The sequence below is a fragment of the Pollicipes pollicipes genome, unplaced genomic scaffold (assembly GCF_011947565.3).
Source record: "Pollicipes pollicipes isolate AB1234 unplaced genomic scaffold, Ppol_2.1 Scaffold_6138;HRSCAF=7277_pilon_pilon_pilon, whole genome shotgun sequence".
In the NCBI taxonomy this organism is placed as follows: Eukaryota; Metazoa; Arthropoda; class Thecostraca; order Pollicipedomorpha; family Pollicipedidae; genus Pollicipes; species Pollicipes pollicipes.
Window position 1 is genome coordinate 524,301 of NW_023596818.1, and position 14,151 is coordinate 538,451.

A 14,151-nucleotide genomic window follows, 5' to 3' on the forward strand; every position below is an offset into this window, starting at 1 on the left:
ACGGAGACCACCATCGTAGGCAGCTTAACGCGCCACGCGAGCCGTCAGCTCCTCGTCCCAGCCGGACGTGCTATTAGCACCACTGAAGCTCAGGCCGGCGCCGGCGGGACAGACCGTCAGCACCGCGGACCTCTCGACCACGTGACTGTCCGCACCGCAGACCTCTCGGCCACCGGACTGTCAGCACCGCAGACTTCTCGGCCACGTGGCCGTCAGCACCGCAGACCTCTCGACCACGTGACCGTCAGCACCGCAGACCTCTCGACCACGTGACTGCCAGCACCGCAGACCTCTCGACCACATGACTGCACCGCAGACCTCTCGACCACGTGACCGTCAGCACCGCAGACCTCTCGACCAATGTGACTGCCAGCACCGCGGACCTCTCGACCACATGACTATCAGCACCACAGACCTCTCGACCACGTGACCGTCAGCACCGCGGGCTGCCAGCACAGCAGACCTCTCGACCACATGACTATCAGCACCACAGACCTTTCGGTCACCAGGTGGTCAGCCCAACTGACCTCCAGACCGCCGCGGGCCGGCGCGAACAGGCCGTGCCGGCCGTCGCGCGTGACCGAGCCGTTCCAGCGCGGCACCGAGCGCAGGAAGCGGCGCGTGCGCACGTCCAGCAGGTTACCCTTGTCCGAGTCGATCAGCGCCACCTGCGAACGGCTTGTTGGGCATCACACCTGGCGGGCGGTGCGGAGGGCTGGTGAAACATCACGCGAAGACACGCAGAAGTAACGGTAACGGCTGGCGCGGGCGCTGCCGCGACAGACCGGAGGTCAATGAAATGGTCATGCACTGGGGGTGTTTAGCCTGGCTTCATGACAATGCGCCTTTGAGATCATGGTTTTGCAAGTGGTTTTTACCACGCTTCCTTCCCAGAGGGTTGGCGCGGGGTAAAACGAGGGCCACGGACATATTTGTCGGGTTCCTGTTGGAATTCTCCGTGTCGGGGTGCACGCATTATTTCGCTTTCGTCCGTGCCATCTCACGCGGACGATAAAATCAATGAGCATAACCATGCGACTGTCCCATTAGATGCACCGAACTAGATGCATATCCTGGTGCTATCTCCCGGCCAAAGATCAATCACTGCCGGCTGACCAGCCTTACGATCTGGTGGAAGTCCTTGTAGTTTGGAGTACCTCAGACCCATCTTGTTGATGAGCGCGCCGGTCTTGGCGCTGTGCACGAACAGCGTGTCCTTGAGCGCCTCGTTGCCAGGCAACACCAGGTGGACATTATCGGAGGTGACCACGACGCTGCGCAGGAGCCGGATCGGGTACTCGATCTGGTACAGCTGCTCGCCGGACGGGATGGTCCTGGCCGTCACCTGGTCAGTGGACGGGGCGGGGAACGCTAGACTTGGTGCACGTGCCGGCCGACGTGTGACGGGCGCTCTCGGTACACAAACGGACAACCACGCAGCAACCTCCACATCCACGTGCACATGCCGGCGGACGTGTGACGGGCGCTCTCGGTACACAAACGGACAATCACGCAGCAACCTCCACATCCACGTGCACATGCCGGCGGACGTGTGACGGGCGCTCTCAGTACACAAACGGACAATCACGCAGCAACCTCCACATCCACGTGCACATGCCGGCGGACGTGTGACGGGCGCTCTCGGTACACAAACGGACAATCACGCAGCAACCTCCACATCCACGTGCACATGCCGGCGGAAGTGTGACGGGCGCTCCCCGATACATAAACGGACAATCACGCAGTAACCTCCACATCCACGTGCATGTGCCGGCGGACGTGTGACGGGCGCTCCCGATACACAAACGGACAATCACGCAGTAACCTCCACATCCACGTGCATGTGCCGGCGGACGTGTGACGGGCGCTCCCGATACACAAACGGACAGCCAGGCAGTGACCTCCCCATCCACGTGCACATGCCGGCGGACGTGTGTGACGGGCGCTCCCGATACACAAACGGACAGCCAGGCAGTGACCTCCCCATCCACGTGCACATGCCGGCGGACGTGTGACGGGCGCTATCGGTACACAAACGGACAACCACGCAGTAACCTTCCCATCCTTCCTTCACCCATTACTGCAGGATGTACATTGACAACGGGTGGGCGCCCGGGGGGGGAACCCCGCGTGGTCAGGGATCGGTACGACCCGGCGATACCTAATGACGCACAAGTGTACTTAGAAAGATCCGTCGCTTTCCTTTGCAGATGTAGATCAGTGATGTGCAGGACGGGCGCAATCACTGCTCCCATTACTTCCACTAACATTTGTCATTTAGATGGGCGCGAATAACCAATGCGGGAGACGCGCCTTTTAAAACTCAATAACAAACTAATTAACTATATTTTAGGTGCTCGTAAGTCAATAACCAGGCTGCAGTGGGCAATATTAGTCCCTTGAGCACCATGGATGTTTATATTTTTCATACCATCCATGCCGGCTCCAGATTCACTGTTGTTGCCCCTCCCCTGCTCAACATCGGCCAGTCAGCATCGAACCGGAATCTAGTCAACTCGGCATCTGGGCATCAGGCTTGGTAAATTGACCGGGCAGTCAGGTGTAGTGTTCAGGGTCAAACGACAGCGCATTACCAATGCAACAACATGCTTGGCGTGGTGCAATAGGGAGCCATGAGTCTGGTAGCCTGTATTTAATTTACATCCTTGGCATTCAACCAAATGAGCTTTAGAATACCGCAACCTGCGAGATGAGGCGGTGCGGGACCAGCGCTGAGTGACCGCATACTGTTAACACCAGCGTGACCAGCGCTGGGTGGCCGCATACTGTGAACACCAGCGTGACCAGCGCTGGGTGGCCGCATACTGTGAACACCAGCGTGACCAGCGCTGGGTGGCCGCATAATGTGAACACCAGCGTGACCAGCGCTGGGTGGCCGCCATACTGTGAACCACCAGCGTGACCAGCGCTGGGTGGCCGCATACTGTGAACACCAGCGTGACCAGCGCTGGGTGGGCCGCATACTGTGAACACCGGCGTGACCAGCGCTGGGTGGCCGTATGCTGTGAACACCAGCGTGACCAGCGCTGGGTGGCCGCATACCCTTCACATTACCCATGCCGCCATACTCACCACGCATCGGCTGTCTCCGATGGAGCCCGTCTTGCAGACGGACAGAAACTTGGTGTCCTTGTCGAACAGGGTCAGCTGCTTCACGTTCTTCTCCTCGGTGCGGAAGAGCACCTCGCCGGTCGTCACGTTCCAGATCAAGATTGTTCCCGACTCGGTGTTGACGATGTAGCTGTGTGTGCAGGACGACATGGGGAACCAGTGGGCAGCGTAAGCTGATGAAAATGGCGTCATCACATTTGGTACCCTTTTGGTCACATTCGTTACAGATGCATGGTGAGCATGAGTAACAGTTGGCAACGCTGGCGTGTCTTGTCGCAGCGGCAAGGCGGAACCGGAGGTGTAGATCGGAGGCAGGTTACAGGAGTTTGCCGACGCTTCGGTGAAGAGGTGAGCCAAGAAAAGGGGCGGGGCCACCGGGCCGGCGCGTGCGTTGGCGCCTGGCCGGGGTGCCGTTCAGGCGGCACCGCAACCCGCGTATGTGTCTGACACATAGGAAGGAGTGGTCTGAGCGGCCTGGAGTTACACGCCACAGTCTATGGCTGCTGCCAATATGAAGACAGCATAACGCGTCATCGATCAAACAAAATAAACACATTCAGGCAAAGCACAAGAAGCATAAACAGGCATGCCTTTAGTGCTGGGCAGCGTAACCATGGGAACGTGCACCAAGCCAAGGCCTAAAACCATTCGTTCCAACAATGTTGTGGATTAGCGTTGGTTGGGGAGAGTAGAACCAATATTTCAAAGAGTGCGGTGGTGTATTAAACTGTCCTGTGCCCATGGCGTCTTCCATTAGCGTCACCACAGCCTTGGGTCATTACAAGCAACAGGTCAGGTCAGCATGTAACCTTGTGAACCTACCCTGACGTCGGTGGTGACCTCCGAGTCACAACAGCCGGATAGGTGACCCCTGGCCATTTTGACAGGTGACCCCATGTTCAGCGGATCTGTTGTCAGTGGTGACCTCCGAGTCACAACAGCCGGATAGGTGACCCCTGGCCATTCTGACAGGTGACCACACGTTCATCGGATCTGTTGTCGGTGGTGACTCCGCGCTCGTCAAAACAGCGTGAGAAGTCAGCCCGGGCTCCAGCTGACACGTGACTCTGACCTGCCGTCGGTGGTGACCTCGGCGTGGGTGACGATGGCGCCGAGCGGCGAGTCCGCCAGCCGGTTGAGCAGCTTGCCCAGCTTCAGGTGCCAGATGCCCACGCAGCTGCGCGCCCACCGTCCACGGCAATTGTCGCGCCTCTGAGTCACAGCACCGGCCCGTCACACGCGGCCCCGTCAGCCCGCGTCCGGGGTCAGAGTCACGACCGGCGTCCGGGTCAGAGTCACGGCTCCGGCGTAAGGGTCAGAGTCACGGCACCGGCGCCGGGTCAGAGTCACGGCACTGGCGCCGGGGTCAGAATCCGGCACCGGCGCGGGGTCAAAGTAACGGAAGAGTAGCGGGGGTACAGGGTCACGGAACCGGCGCCGGGTCAGAGTCACGGCACCGGCGCCGGGTCAGAGTCACGGCACGGTGCCGGGATCAGAATCACGGCACCGGCGCCGGGTCAGAGTCACGGCACCGACGCCGGGTCAGAGTCACGGCACCGGCGCCGGGATCAGAGTCAATGCACCGGCGCGGGGTCAGAGTCACGGCCCGGCGACGGTCAGGGTCACGGCACGGCCGCCGCTGGGCAGAGTCACGGCACCGGCGCCGGGTCAGAGTCACGGCAAACCGGGCGACGGGGTCAGAGTCACGGCACCGGCGCCGGGGTCAGAGCCACGGCACCGGCGCCGGGGTCAGAGTTCACGGCACCGGCGCCGGGTCAGAGTCACGGCACCGGCGCCAGGGGTCAGAGTCGTGACCACCGGCGCCGGGGTCAGTCACGGCACTGGAGCCGGAGTCAGATGTCACGGCACCACGCCGGCGTCAGAGTCACGGCACCGGCTCACCCCGATCCGAATCATCCACGACATGTCTGGATTGAAGTTTTTGAAAGTTTGATAATATTGAAAGTCAGCCGTGACGATGTGTAGACGCAGTGCTGAGCCGAGAATTTAAGCTTCGTAGCGTTTAGGATTAGCAGAAACAGCCTAGAATGGCTGTTTGTTGGACACTAAGAATGTCGCCTAAGGGTTGCGCATTACAATGGGTCGCTATTAAAGAGCTGGTATTCCTCACGGGATATCCGGTCACCAACGCGCATGAAGCCTCCGAATTGTGGATTGTGGTACTCCATCCTGCCAAACGTTTCTCGTGTTTTACTGGTCGTTTTACTATTTATCCAAGTCTCCGCTGTGGCTGATGAGTCACTGAGTGAAAGATCTCGCAAGGACGGCATCGAGAGGCCGAAGCCGGTCGGCTCGATCCAGGGTGATCGCGTGGGGCGCGATCGACCACCGGGACGGGTTCACTTCACCTGGGAGAGGCTGATGGAGTCCACCTGCATCTCGTGCCGGTCGATGTGGTACACCTGCTCGAAGATGTTGTTGAGGTTCCACACCTTGACCGTCCGGTCCAGCGATGATAAGTGAAGTGATGACCTGCAGGCAACACACAGACACCCAAGTACGGACAGAAAAGCTTTAGCAAGGTCGGCAGTGTGTTCAGGTCAGCAAAATGACCTGTGTCAAACGACGGAGCCTGCATGTGCACTCCTGCAGGGTGATGAGATGGGCAATGGGATATAATAAGGCGGAGCGTGGAGTGGTGCCCAGTCTCTGACTACGTCACGGCAGCCATTCAAATTTCTGGACATTTAGAAAACCAGCTGTGTTTCAGCCGGTGGATCAGCTCAGTGGATGCTCCAGTACAGCTGTGCTTCAGGTTGCATTGGGTGCCATTTGTGGCACAGATGTCGGCTTTTGAGGGTGAACTTGGACACTCCGGTCTCACCGAGACAGACGCATGGTCAGAAATTGCGGAGCCCACACGTCACCACCAAACGTTTATCTGCAAGGGTTTCTCGCAGTTGAGCATACACCAGCCCTCTTCCCATCCGTGATAAGGTAGTCATCTACCCGAGAGTAAGTCATGCTCTGATGGGGGGGGGGGGGCGAGGAAGGGGAACTGCGCTGACCGAGTTCCACGTGCCGACGGTGAGTGACGTCGTGTGGGATGATGCGGCCGAAGTGGGCGTCCAACACCTTCATCAGCTTACAGGTCTGCAAACTCCACACGTACAGACTCTTCCTGAAACGAATACCCGACAATGGGACAGGGAAATGTCAAATATTTCTCATCATCTAACTGCACCCAGTGTTTGGTCCGGGTTCTGCATACTCAGGTACTCCCCTGCCACATGAATACCCCAGGCCCCCCTATTCGCCGGAGAACTAAATCGCAATAAGAGCGACAGCCAGCACCGCGCACAAGAAAATGCGATCACACGTGAATAAAATAACCCCGACAGTTACCTACATCGCTTGCGTATCGTACACCCCGTCAACCGGTACTGCGCCTGTCAGACCCGGACACGGCGCGAGCACGCCCGGATCTGAGCCAACGCAACCGTCCACACCGCAGCCCCGCTCGTCTCCCATGTAACCGGACCGGTGTTGAGCGCGGAGCCCCGCCGTGACCCGGGGATCTCCTCCTATGACCCGTAGAGACCAACCGTGACCCGGGGAGCCCCGCCGTGACTCGGGGAGCCCCTCTCCTGTGACCCGGGGAGCCCTGCCGTGACTCGGGGATCCCCTCCCATACCCTGCAGAGATCAGCTGTAACCCGGGGAGCCCCGCCGTGACCCCGGGGATCCCCGCCGTGACCCGGGGATCCTCTCTCCCGTGACCCGGGGAGCCCCGCCGTGACTCGGGAGCCCCTCTCCCGTGACCCGGGGAGCCCCTCTCCCATGACCTGGGGAGACCAGTCGTGACCCGGGGAGCCCCTCTCCCGTGACCTGGGGATCCCCGCCGTGACCCGGGGAGCCCCTCTCCCATGACCTGGGGATCCCCGCCGTGAACCCGGGGAGCCCCTCTCCCGTGACCCGGGGATCCCCGCCGTGACCCGGGGAGCCCCTCTCCCGTGACCCGGGATCCCCGCCGTGACCCGGGGATCCCCGCCGTGACCCGGGGATCCCCGCCGTGACCCGGGGAGCCCCTCTCCCGTGACCCGGGAGCCCCGCCGTGACTCGGGGAGCCCCTCTCCCATGACCTGGGGAGACCAGTCGTGACCCGGGGAGCCCCTCTCCCGTGACCTGGGGAGCTCGGGCGTGACCCGCAGTGACTGACCTGACGCCGGCAATGGCGTAGTCCTTCTCCAGGCTGAGCACACACGAGTTGGACTGCATCGGTCGCGAGCTGACGTTGCGGATTCCGTGCGGCAGCAGGAGGCTGGTGCACGGCACGCCTCTTGCTGTCCGTCACGGTCGTCCTCAGGTCCCAGATCTGGCGAGGCCGAGAGATCAGCAGAGGCTGAGGACCTCTCAAGCCGCAAACGTTCGCGCCCAACTTGGGTAATCAAGGTTATGCCGTACAAGCGAAAGGAGCCGTGTTGTAAGTGGTGCGACAAAGGTTTTTTGCCGAAGACTTGGTCCCCACTCGCAAGGCTTTACTCGATGTAACTGGCCACCGGGCATATCATATGTACATTGCAAGACTGTATGTATGAACAGGGAAGGTGGCCTTTGTACCTCTCTGCATCACGTTATGTGAAGTACAGTTTTTTTTTACAGTCGCTATGCTGACTTATGATCTAACGCACAATTTCAAATGTACTACGATACAATCCTGATCCCGGCAATATTCTCTCAGCAACCATTTTCAGGATTCATTAGTTCCCCATTGTACACATAGTCGTTGTACACCTGAAGTGTTTGAACTGCCTTTGAGACAGCACAAGGGCTCATTTTCATTGGCTGCGCCATATTTCATCGGCTAAATGTCTCCGCGAGGGGCATCTCTGTCCAGTTCGCCCGTGACAGTGGCTGCATCAGCCACGGGCGCGCACCTGGAACCCCTGCATGAAGGTGCCGAGCAGGTAGGCGCCGTTGTCCTCCAGCTGCAGCTGCAGCAGGGGCTGCCTGTTCTCCAGCAACTCCAGCTGGGAGTAGCGCTGGCGGCCGCGGCTCAGTACCGCCACGCCCAGGTCGTCGTCGCCCTGGCACGTAAACACGCGGCCCCGGCCGGGCATCTCCGTCACCAGGGCGCTGGCGGCGCGGCCGGCCGACCAGGTCAGATTGCGCGCGTGCAGTGGACTAGTCGGTCGGGGATAACCTCAACTTATGATGCAAAACTCTGCCCCTGCTCGAGCAGACTCGCCGGGCGGGGGACGGTCGTTAGCGCATGGAGACGAACAGGCGGCGCGGAGGTGCGATTCCCTGCTCTGTCGGGTCAACACGTGGGCCAGCGCCGGCAGGCGGGAGGCTGGCATCTCGCAACAACCCAGCAACGAGCAGCGATCACGAATTAGAGCGGAAACAAGATTAGATGAGGTGTCATTCAGGTTTCCGCTCCCATCGGTCCAATATGTTACCTGTGTAAAGGGCAGTTGGAATCACGGAGAACATATTACTTTCCGCCGCCAATTTAGAGCTCCCGGGCCACCATTTCATTAAATTTGTATCGGTGATATCGCTGCCATTCTAAGAAAGTGGCGCACGCAATAAAACTGAAAGTTCCGAGAGCGGCTGACTGCAGGGTGTTTCCAGTGCGAGAGTGAATGACAACAGCTTCATACAATTACGCCATGCCCATTCCGATCAGTCAGCGATCACCAACAATGGCGACGTGTCCTCGGACGCTGACCTGAAGAATTCCAGAGGCTCCAGTGCACGGCCTTCCAGAACGGACGCCAGACGCATCCTGTTCGGATCGTCGCTCGTTCGGTAGATGGTCGAGTGTTCACTCTCGGACACAAGTCCCATCGCTGTCGGACAAAGGCGGGCCGGGTTGCCGACGTAAGCCGCGGACCGGGGCCGTCGACCCGCCAGCGCACCACCAGCAGAGCGGGGCTTTTGACGGATTCACACTGCTGACTGGAGGCGTCCGTGTTGACTCACAACTCAAGCACACACACGCGGGTTCACAAAACAATGTCAATACTTAATCTAGTCAGATCCACCTTGCAGCACACTCGGTTATACGGTGGGATGTCCTGATACGCGCAGGGAGACGCATGATGCTACAGCATACCAACCATCATAATGCTACACTTTACCAGCCCAGGGAAGGGACGGAAGCGTCACCGGCACGCTGGTTGGTATTAGCGAAGCAGCCACGACCGGCACTGTCACTGGTCAGGATCACACAACGCCCCAGGGCCCGACGGCCACGCCCCGGATGCCACAACTGAACCAGCGCTCCTTCACTCTTCGAAGCATCAACCGACGGCTTTCATCACTACGCAGAACTACGTAAACTTCTACTACTAGACCAACTCTCTCTTAGTCAGCTGCCTCTAATGCCTGAACTTGAGTGCCTGTTTATCAACTGCGTGCATCTGGTTCGTGCAGTCCATAAGTCCTAACTTTGAAGTTACTCGTTAAGTTTGGTGAAAGTACCGCTTCAAGATTGCCAGTTTCAAGCATCGTACCGAGCTCAATGGATCTGAAGTAAGGCCTTGCTTGCCGCTTTCCCCCTCCCTCCACCAGTTCAACCACTTCCCATCAATTTCGACCACAGGTCACGTAGATGGCACTCAATAATAAGACCAAGCGAGCGGCAGCGGCTATTCGGCGACCCCCGACAGCTGCCTGCGCACCTCCTCCCTCACAGCGCTGCACCAGCCGCCGCCCGTAAATCGGCGTCCGGACGTACCGAGCACCTGGTTGTCCGGTGATGTTGTCCCAGACGTTCCGAGCACCTGGTGTCCGGTGATGTTGTCCCAGACGTTCCGAGCACCTGGTGTCCGGTGATGTTATCCCAGACGTTCCGAGCACCTGGTGTCCGGTGATGTTGTCCTAGACGTTCCGAGCACCTGGTGTCCGGTGATGTTATCCCACACGTACCGAGCACCTGGTGTCCAGTAGTGTTGTCCCAAACGTAACCGAACACCTGGTCTTTCGTGGTGTTGTCCTATACGCACCGCGCACCTGGTGTCCGGTGATGTTGTCCCAGACGTTCCGAGCACCTGGTGTCCGGTAATGTTATCCCACACGTACCGAGCACCTGGTGTCCAGTAGTGTTGTCCCAAACGTACCAACACCTGGTCTTTCGTGGTGTTATCCCATACGTACCCGCGCACCTGGTGTCCGGTGATGTTTGTCCCAGACGTTCCGGAGCACCTGGTTCCGGTGATGTTATCCCACACGTACCGAGCACCTGGTGTCCAGTAGTGTTGTCCCAAACGTACCGAGCACCTGGCCTTTCGTGGTGTTGTCCCATACGTACCGCGCACCTGGTGTCCGGTGATGTTGTCCCACACGTACCGAGCACCTGGTGTCCAGTAGTGTTGTCCCAAACGTACCGAACACCTGGTCTTTCGTGGTGTTGTCCCATACGTACCGCGCACCTGATGTCCGGTGATGTTGTCCCACACGTACCGAGCACCTGGTGTCCGGTGATGTTGTCCCACACGTACCGAGCACCTGGTGTCCGGTGATGTTGTCCCACACGTACCGAGCACCTGGTGTCCAGTAGTGTGTCCCAAAACGTACCGAACACCTGGTCTTTCGTGGTGTTGTCCCATACGTACCGCGCACCTGGTGTCCGGTGATGTTGTCCCACACGTACCGAGCACTTGGTGTCCGGTGATGTTGTCCCACACGTACCGAGCACCTGGTGTCCGGTGATGTTGTCCCACACGTACCGAGCACCTGGTGTCCAGTAGTGTTGTCCCAAACGTACCGAACACCTGGTCTTTCGTGGTGTTGTCCCATACGTACCGCGCACCCTGGTGTCCGGTGATGTTGTCCCACACTTACCGAGCACCTGGTGTCCGGTGATGTGTCCCACACGTACCGAGCACCTGGCGTCCGGTGGTGTTGTCCTAGACGTACCGAGCACCTGGCGCTCAGTGGCATCGTCCCATACGTACCGAGCACCTGGTGTCCCGTGATGTTGTCCCACACGTACTGAGCACCTGGTGTCCCGTGATGTTGTCCCACACGTACCGAGCACCTGGTGTCCGGTGGTGTTGTCCTAGACGTACTGAACATCTGGCGTCCGGTGATGTTGTCCCAGACGTACCGAGCACCTGGTGTCCGGTGGTGTTGTCCCAACGTTCGAGCTCCTGGCCTCGCAGGTCGAACAGCACGCTGCCCGCCTGGCTGTAGATCACCAGTCGGCTGTTGGAGAGCTGGGTGCCCACGATGTCATACTCCGGGTGCGGGTTCTCCACCACCACGTACTCGCTGGTCATCAGGTTGATAGCTACCGTCTGCGAACAGGATCAATAGTAGCAGGGGCGGCCAGATGGACAGTCAATAGTTCCAGGAAGTGATCGGGTAGACACGACCGATAGTGATGGGAGGTAGTCAGGTGGGCAGAGTCAAGGGTCAAAATAAGGTTAGATGGACTGGGTCAGTAGTCGCAGACAGCGGTCGGTTGGATACGGTGGATAATCGCGAAAGGTGGACCGAATCGGACCGGATCTGCAGCCAACCGGAGTGATAAGAAGTCAGGGAGAGAAGGCCAGCAGCCACAGGGGATGATCAGGTGGGCACAGTCAATGGTTGCTTGAGGTAGTCAGATGAAGACGGTCGGCAACCGCGCGAGTTGGTCAGGTGAACGGCCAGTAGTCACAGGGGGTGAGAACAAGTCAGGTGGATGCGGTCAGCATTCACAGGGTGTGAGGAGAGGCCAGGTGAATAGGGCCGATAGTTGCAAGCATGCCACATGTGGACCATGCCAATGCTCACAGGGGCCACAAAAGTCCAGGTGGGCGGTGTCAATGGACACAACGGCGTACAGCGGAAACAGCTCTAGAGAGCAGCCGGAGAGGGGGGGGGGGGGGGGGGGGGGGGGGGGGGGGAGGACGCGCACCAGGAACAACTAGGCGCTGCTGACGCGCGGCAGTTCATGGCCAGACGGTAACTGCAATATCAAGCTCTTAAAGGAGGTGTCGTTTTGCGAACAAGTTAGAGGTTTGATAATGGAAAGTGGCTAAGCCTATCTCTGAAATACGCAAAAAAACATATTCTCTTCAACTTTGATCCACCTTTTTCTCAAAGTACAAGAGAGGGAAAGGCCCCAAACTGAATGGCATACAATACTCCTAGTCAGAAAGGTATCAACCTCACAACAAGTCAGTAGATTGGATCTGACGTGTGCGACCAAAGCCGACGACGGACCCCATCCGGCGTCCGATGTGAGCTGATTACACGCCATTGAGCCAAGCGTGGATGTCGCACTTGGGGGGGGGGGGGGGGGGGGGGGTCCCACACAGCGGCCTGCGCAGTCACGCGCGTATTACATTACCCTCGCCACAAACCACGTCCGACGGGAGTTCCCGACAGCGCTCCGCTCTATCGGCCAGCCGAGTTCCAATGATCAGCGGAAGGTATCTAAAGCCAGCCTCGCCCCAATGACGAGCTGAAGGTGTAAGGTGGAGCTTGCATCTTTCTTTTGTTCACATAATTGCGCGCCGGCAACGAAGGAAAACATTACTATCCTTATACTCAATATATATATATATATATATATATATATATATATATATGCAAGTGTTGTTAAAGACCTTGGCGTAGGTGCATTCATAAGTTTTTATGTTCTTGCTCCAATTTTCTGGATGGTTCTCTGCTGCGCAATGGCTCTCTGCCCACCATTAAGACTAAAAAGTAGTCCGCCGATGTTTGGCATTCATTGATTGTACTGACGGTTCGGAATGACATATTTCATGTTCAAGATTGAACATACAGCATACAAGTGACGAATATATGATTACATCTTGCAGTTAGGTATAAGAATAAGGCTTCATCAATTTCAGTTAAATATAGTTGCCAAATTGTATAGATTCTAAATTAGGTGGCTGACATTTTTTAAGGGCACAAGAATTCAAGCGGCAAAATATGTACTGAATAGTAAGATGTACCATCTATGGATGATTTCGATCGTTCCTAAATGGGGTGAAAGGTGGCTGAGGGACCGGATTGTTTGTTTTAGTTCCGGTGGCGATGTTTTGATCGTGACAGTCTTAGAAACATAAAGCTTCCTCCTGTTTAATGATGTTATGATGGTAGGGTTTCTGGTGAGGTCGTCTCGGTTGATGTTCCGGCCGTGTTTTTTTTTTGCACGTGCTCTTTTCCAGCGCCGTCAACCAAATGCATCGTCAACCATCTTGGAAGTGTAGTGGTAGTGACACCAACGCAGTTTGATTGCTTTAGAAGCCTGCAATCTCCTATGTCACAATGCAATCTGTTAACGACGTTGGTTCGTTTCAGAGGGCCAGAGTGTGCTGTGAGGTTATTTTTCATGATGAGTTTAGTGATCGTTCTGTTTTCGTAGTAGATGGTGAGCGTTATCCTGTCGCCCTGGTTGACTGGCATGACGCTCCCAGATATCATTTTCTTGAGGATACGCTCGTCCGTCTTATACCTATAAGACATTTGATTCGGATAGAACAGCTCGATTGAAATTGTTTTATGTTTGATGGCGACAGTTTTTGTCTGATATGGAGAAATAAAGCTGCTGATCTCATGGTCGATGACGCTATGTTGGTGGTCACCACCACTGCACTTTCGAGGCGGTTTACGATGCACTTGGTTGACGGCGCTGGAAAAGAGCATGTGCGAAAAGAGCACGGCCGGAACATCAACCGAGACGACCTCACCGGAAATGCTGCCGTCGTAACACCATCATCAAACAGGAAGAATCTTTATGTTCCTAAGGCTGTCACGATCAAAACATCATCGATGGAACTGAACAAGCAAAACTAACCCCTCAGTCGCTCTTCACCTCATTTAGGGAAGATTGAAACCATCCGTGGGTGGTATATCTTATAATTCAGCACGTGTTTGCTGCTTGAATTCTTACGTTCCTAAAAAATGTCAACCACCTACTTGAGACTCTGTACAATTTGGCGGTTGAACTGAACTTGGTGAAATCTAATTGCTATACCTAACTGTAATGTGTCATCATTTATTCGTCTCTTGCATGCCGTGTGTAGAACTTTGAAAATGGAATATATCATTC

At 57.0% G+C, this 14,151-nt stretch overlaps 1 pseudogene; it reads right to left on the bottom strand.

Annotated features, from left to right (window-relative positions):
* The window catches only part of LOC119106018 (NACHT and WD repeat domain-containing protein 2-like), a 32,502-nt pseudogene that overhangs the window by 3,402 nt on the left and 14,949 nt on the right, over positions 1-14,151 (bottom strand).